Here is a 7,079-nt window from a genome sequence, read left to right on the forward strand (position 1 = left end):
TTCTTCTTCTTCTTCTTCTTCTTCTTCTTCTTCTTCTTCTTTTTTTTTTTCTTGCCACCCAGAGGTAAGAGAGGACTGTGTATTTAAAAATTAAAGGGGCTGGCCGACTGTGCCCGAGGCCAATCCTGGCGCTCAGCACGCCCGCATCTCCCGGCGAGGCGGTATTAATAGTTACTTACGTGGCCGGGGATCTCGGAGCGAGCCGGCTATGTGTGCGCGTGTGTGTGCGCGCGCGCGCGCCTCGCTCGCGCTCGGTCTCCCCATTCAATGTCACCGACACATTTCCACGGAGCCCCCACCCCCGCCCCCAGCCGCACCCGCGACTGGCTCGGCCCGGAGCCGGCCCCGCCCCGCCCCTGCCCGAGTCCCCTCATTGAGCCCAGCGCCCATCAATCAGCCTCGCCGCTGCCAGTCCTCGGGCGGCTTAACGCGCCAGTCGGCGGAGCGGCGGCTGCCACAGCCATTGCAGCTCCCGGTCGGGGGCGCCTGAGCTGGCCTTCCAGCTCCCTCGCGCTGCCCAGACGAGGTAAACAAAGTGCAATATCCTTCCGCGGCCCAGGGTGCCGCCGCGCGCTTGGCTCTGCTGCGCACTAGTTTGAAGGTGCTGGGCTGGAGATGCCTGGACTCTGATACCCTTGGTCCTCCCCCAGATCCAGTTCATATCCCCCGCTTTTTCCACGAAAAGCCAGGCATCCTCTGAGCATCAAGCTCCCTCTGCTCCGATGTTGCACTCACTGAGCAGCTCCTCAGTTTCTTAAGAATGTACTTGCACCAGTATTGTCGCCGGAGATATCAAGAATTAGTTTCATTATCTCTCCCCAACACTCCTCATTTAAACTGAAATCTCTTGCTGGCTTTTAGTTTGTGTCAACGCCTCCCACCCCTCCCCAACTCCCCAGCTTGAGCTTCGAATATTTTCAGCACCTTTTGGCTTAAAAATTTTTAATCAGTAATTCTTCCTTCCCTGGACGGTCCCCAGAGTGCTTTGGAGGGAAACCCACCTTTGCACCCACACCTCTAGTGAACGCTGTTGGCTCCCAGCCAGATTGCTGAGTTTCAGAAGTCCTCCTACGCCCCGGCACGTGGACCACAAACACATTCAATGCTGTCATCAGGGGAAGGCTGTAGTTTCACCCTCAGACTATTTTTCACTTTTTAGGAAGGTTCCAGACCACTGGCTTGGGAAAGAACACAAGAGAAGGGGCCTGTTCAGATTTTGGACACCCCAGATTTACCTAATGTATCCTGGTATATAAGAAGCAATGTAGTTAGAGGGGACTTAAAAAGAGGCCAAATCCTGGGAAAGGGGTGTTGAGAGAACTCTGGGAGCCCTCTGTGCTTTTGCATGCACGTTGGACATCTTCTCATGGCACAGGGACCACATAATTAATAGCCCACAGAAGCATGCATTTGAATGAAAAAGAGAGCTATTTATAATTATGCCCACCCACCGGGGACGTCAGGGTTCCTGCAGAGATCAAGAGTTCCTGGTGGTGGGCCAGAGGTGGAGGGAGGACACTGCCTGCATCCTAGAGCATAGTTTGTAAAGTAGGTAAGATGGCCCCATGCCTCCTGGCACATCTTACATCTTACTGCCCAGAAACCTGCCTAGGACTCAATTCCTGATTCCCAGGGAAAAGATAGTTTCCCTTAGGCTCTTGTGGAGACCACAGAAGAGCTGGGGCCTTTAATCCAGTCTACCCCATGGGAACACTTGACCAGCACCAGCAACAGCCCCCAGGCAACCTCTGCTCATGGGACAGAAAGAGAGGTGCCTGGTCTCAGTTTGATGGCCACCAACAGAGCTTGGTCAAGGGCTTGGGAGATCTATGTTTTGGTACTGGCCTCTGATTTCAGATGGAAATTGAGTCCCGACATATTTTTTTCTAATGTGTAAAATGAGAAGCATAACAGACTGGCTCACCTCACATGATTGTTTCATGATTGTGTTTGCAGTACCAGGAACTCTCTGAGGGCTTACTTTAAGTTGGGCCTTGAGCTGGGTGTTAGAGATCCAGGCATGAGTAAGATTAGTCTGCCACCCAAGAGCTCAGAGTCTAGCCCTGGAGAAAGAGTGGGGAACAAATAATTCATTGTATAACAATGTGGCAATTAGAATATCGGGGCCTCTAGGGAATACAGAGGAGGGACAACTTTTCCTGGACTTCAGGGAGTTTTCCCAGAAAATGTGTGTGTGTGTGTGTGTGTGTGTGTGTGTGTGTGTGTGTGTTTAACCTTGAATTAATCCAGAGCAAATATTTATTGAAACCTACTATGTGCCAAACACTGGATATGAAGATACATCAACTTAAAAAATATATTTCCTTTCTTCATGGACCTTGAAATAGTCCTGTGAGTCATAAAATAATATGAATAAGAGATGGTTGTTGGCATTTCAGGCAGAGAGAAGGAATGTGAAAAGCAAAGGAGTGGGCTGTTCTGAACTTGTAGTAACTCACCCAGCTTCACTGTTGATAGCATGATAGCAGTGGCCAGGCAGGTGGCCCACAAACTGGATTGGGAAGGGGCTGATGGATATATGTATGGTACAGAAGAGGTGGACTCAACCCTGACTTTAAAATGGGAAGTATCATGATTGTATTGGGGTTTTATGAAGATCATGCTTGGGGTCACATGTCATTAATAACCACTGTACTTCCGAGGGAAGAAAGTACTGGAGCTTAAACTGAACAAATGAAGTTAAGTTGACAGTGATCTGTGACTGATGCTATCCATGATTGATAGTGAATCTATTACTTCTGATGAAATTATACAGCCGCCGTAACCCTGCCCCTTCTTACAGGCTAAATTTGTGGCTGAGTGCGATGCTGGTTGATCAAATTCATGAAGTTATTGTAGAGCCAGATAAATGAGATAATTTATACTAGGCAATTTGCTTTGCCTCTTGACTCGGAAAATCTTCTCAAGTTGAAAAAAAAATATGGTAAAAAGGTGAATTTCAATCTTCATTTATTCCCTTTTCAGCCATATGATCTTGGATTATTTAGAATATCTCAATCTATTGAGTAGAGTTATGATCAGAATTTTTCCAACATGAAAATCATGGAAGATGCAAATAAAGCAACCAGCATAGTGACCAGTACAAAATAGAAACTAAATAGTTGCCATTAGTGTTGTGGTTGTTGTAATCAATCCACAGAATGCAATCCAACATGGAAGAAGAAGAAGGAGAAGGGGAAGAGTCTAACATCAATAAGAAATGAGGAAGTTGTTAAGAGGAGGGACAATTTTTAAGCTGGGCCTTGAGCTGGGTGTTAGAGATCCAGGCCTGAGTAAGATGAGTCTGCCACTGTGTGTGTGTGTGACTATGAGAAAATATGTGGTAATTAAAATGAGAATCATATAACCCTAAAGAAATACATTTTTAAGCAATCTACTCTGTAGTAGGATAGTCAAATCCAGTTGCTTCAGGTCAGTAGCCTGATGTGCGTGCTTGTGCTGATATTTAGATTATGGCCTCTTCAGCTCTCAACTACTCTATTCCCATTGAGCTGCCTCTGTGGATGGCGTCCCTGAAGTTGTAGAAAATGCAGTCATCTTTTTCCATTGGGGTTGCAATAACAAAATATCATAAACTGGGTGGCTCATAAACAGCGTGAATTCATTTCTCACAGTTCTGGAGGCTGAAAATTCTAAGATCAAGGCTCTAGCAGGTTCGGTGACTTGTGAAGGCTGGAGTTCTGGTTTATAGATGGCGCCTTTACCCTGTGTCCTCACAGACTGGAGGATGGAAGGCAGCTCTCTGGGGCCTGCTGTGTAAGGGCACTGATCTCATTGATGAGCATTCTGTCCTCTGACCCAGTCACCTCTCAGAGGCCCCCACTTACTGATGCCATCGTGGTGGGATTAGACTTTCAACATATGAATTTCAGAGGGACCTGGGCATCCAGGCCATAGCCGCAGTCTTCTTGGCCATACGTGGAGCCTTGGGCTTAAGTCACTGGGCTGGAATTCCAGAACTTCCCGAGGACTCCTCTCACTCTTTCTGGCTACACACCTACTAGCTTCTGGCCACTCCAGAGGCCTCCCTCTTTGCCTGGGATGTGGCTCCCTTTCTCTTCCTTGTTTGGTGACTCCGTATTTCCCTGGAATTCTTTCCAGGATGTTCCCTTTACCTTGTTTACTCCCGCACATGAAGGGCATTTTTCCAAGTTCTCTTATTTGGCTTTGCAGATTCCTGAAGTTTTAAACACATGTTTAAAATCAAGGTGCCTTGGGGGGTGTGCATGGTAAATAGGAAGAAGTTTGTGGTATTAATGCCTGAGTTACAATCCACATACTGGCAATGAGGAAGTCTAAGATAACCTAGTGCCCGAATAGGTAAAGGCAGCTAGAAGGGAAGTGATTCTACTTATTCAGGCAAGAGTGAACTTGTGGGTCCGTGGGAAACCAAGGCAGGATAGCATTCTAACAGCCAGCACTGTAACACTTTTTGGGAGGCTCCTCTGTCTAAAACTGAACTCTTCACTGTCACCTTGGGCTCTACCATTAGTGTCACATTGATTTTCATGCTCTCTTGTTGTCTTCCTTAAGCCTTGTAGTAACTCTGGAAAAAGTTTCTTTGCTCCACCTATGAAGAAAAAGCTGAAAGAGGCTGAAGGAAGAGTGCATCACCTTCACAGCAGTACTACCCTTGGTGAGGCCCACAGTAACCCTGAGCTGCGCAGAGGGGCAAGACATCAAGATGCATTTCACGGGCTGGGGATGTGGCTCAAACGGTAGCGCGCTCGCCTGGCATGCGTGCGGCCCGGGTTCGATCCTCAGCACCACATACCAACAAAGATGTTGTGTCTGCCGAGAACTAAAAAATAAAATATATTAAAAATTCTCTCTCTCTCTCTATCTATCTCTCTCTCTCCCTCCTCTCTCACTCTCTCTTTAAAAAAAAAAAAAAAAAAGATGCATTTCACGTGGTGACGAGGCCTGTGTCCTGCTTCTAGTCTTTGGCCATGTTGGCTCTGTTAGCTCCAAGTCAAATCGATCCATTTGTTTGGAGATCTAACTTCACTAACTTCAGTAATACTGAGATGTTAATTCTGCCTTTGGGGTGCTGAACCAGTCAGGTCTTTGTCTCTGTTTTTTCTGCAACACTTCAAATTGTTATCCTCACTGTACAGATGAAAGAACAAGGACCCAGAGAAGAGTAATGGATTCTTTCCGTGGTCTTAACCCATGTTCAACAGCCTTGGAGGCTGTGTGTGTGTGTGTGTGTGTGTGTGTGTGTGTTTTGGGGAGAAGGGGGAGCAGGAGAGGGTGTTGATTCTGAAACTATAAGATATTTCACTACATCACATTGCCTGTCATCAGGTTTTCTAGAATTGACTAAGCCTTCGGCTTAAGGACCACTTAAAATCCTCCCATAACGGTGATTTCCTTGGTCATTTTCTCTTTCTTTCTTTTCTTAAACAGCTCTTGTTTGGGAAGCTGCTTCTTATTTCCAAGTTGATTCCTAGTGCACCAGTCACTTGGTGTGTGTTTGACTGTTTGTTGGTGGGTTTTACCATGGCTGGCTAGGGGATGAGTTTTTCTCTTTGGACAAATTTATAAATGCAGAAAAAATTTTTGTGTTTGAACTATTTCTTTTCCAGGCTTTGGTTTCACACCTCTTCTCCTGTAGGAATAGTAGTTGTGGAGTGCTCGCAATTGAGTGAGATGCAAGAGAATTTCTGTTGTTCTTCAATTAGAGGAGGGTGGGAACCCCAATCTATGAGAATTTTCTGGCTACTGCAAATGGTCTACCATCCTGTGGAGGATTGCTGAACAGTCAATAGAGAAACATGAAAACAGGTAAGAGGAACCAGCTAGCCAGGAAGTCCTAGAAATTTACATATCTACAGAGCAAGGTTACTGTAAAAAGGCTATGCCTGAAGGGTGTTCTGGTAAATCTAGTGTGTGTTTTTACCCCTGCCTACAGACAGACTTTAGGGGGCAGATTTTCCTGGGTCAAGATCATCCTCTTCTCAAGTGTCAGAGCCTAATGCAATGACTTCCCCACCTCCGTTTCTTCTTAAATGGAATGGGGATGACCTTCCTTACAAAGGGAATAGGCTCCATCAAATGGTCACTAAAGATTCGCCTTTTAGAATCCAAATATTGGTATGGAAAAAAAATCGTCATCTCCCAGGTGGATCAATGCCTGGACCATGATGAATTGAAATATCCATCACATTCTGGTTCCAATACAGTCAATGACAGCCCCAAGAGCCTAGATTAAGGTTTATAAGGCTTAGCATATGTACTGGGCTGGCCAGTCTACAAAGCACTCTTGTATTTTGTCTCATGTAATCCTCACAAGAACATCTTCAAGGTGGCTTCATTACTATCCTTAGTAGAAGGAGGTTGCTAGCCCAGGAGCACACATCCAGGACTTCTGTTGGCACTTCCTGCAATCCTTTGATGATACAGTTCTCCCCCCTACTTCCCTTTGTCCTCTTTCCTTTTGCCTTTTGTCCCTTTCCCCCTCTTTCTATTACCTTCTGAAAGCCACTCTAAATTTAAGATAATCTGGAGGTCATGTGTGGGGGTCCTGTGCACAAGATTTCATTTAAGTGCAGTATTCACAGTTGAAAAACAGGAAAATGTCTCTAAACAAAAACTATGGATAACTCTGGAATAAACTGTGAGCCCTGAATCCCCAGGTGGGCTTGGAATATAGGAAGTACAGAATAGCCCCTCAGCTCTGTAGGAGGCAATCTACTCAGGGGACTATGGAAGGAATCAGAAGTAAGTCTGATTCTCTTTTCAATATGCAAATAAACTCAAGTGCTTTTGCAGTTAATAAAATGCAAAAAGTGTAAACAAATTACTGCTTGCATAATTTTTTTCCACTTAGGCAACAAGAAATATGTAAAAGTATAATTGTCATACTTGGGACAACATGAAATTTTATATCAATCAAAGAAAGAGTGTCCTAGCAAATATGACTTAAAAGGGATTTGATTCCAGGAAGTAAACAGCTTTCTAAATGACACACCACTCAGTGACTCCAGGGCTTAATCCCTGATAGACCCTGAGGCAACGCATCTAGGAAAATGCAATGCAAAAGTTGGCCAAGAATC

The 7,079-nt window shown here is 45.5% G+C and overlaps 1 long non-coding RNA gene across 1 annotated transcript; it reads left to right on the top strand.

The window, feature by feature from the left end:
- Nucleotides 1–22: 22 nt before the first annotated feature.
- LOC308632522 lies at nt 23–6,798 on the top strand. Its single transcript, XR_014018552.1, has 3 exons — nt 23–64; nt 4,555–4,727; nt 4,943–6,798. It is a non-coding gene; the product is annotated as an uncharacterized lncRNA (long non-coding RNA).
- Nucleotides 6,799–7,079: the final 281 nt, after the last annotated feature.

Source organism: Spermophilus citellus, assembly GCF_964194105.1.
Source record: "Spermophilus citellus genome assembly, chromosome: 13".
NCBI classification, from domain to species: Eukaryota; Metazoa; Chordata; class Mammalia; order Rodentia; family Sciuridae; genus Spermophilus; species Spermophilus citellus.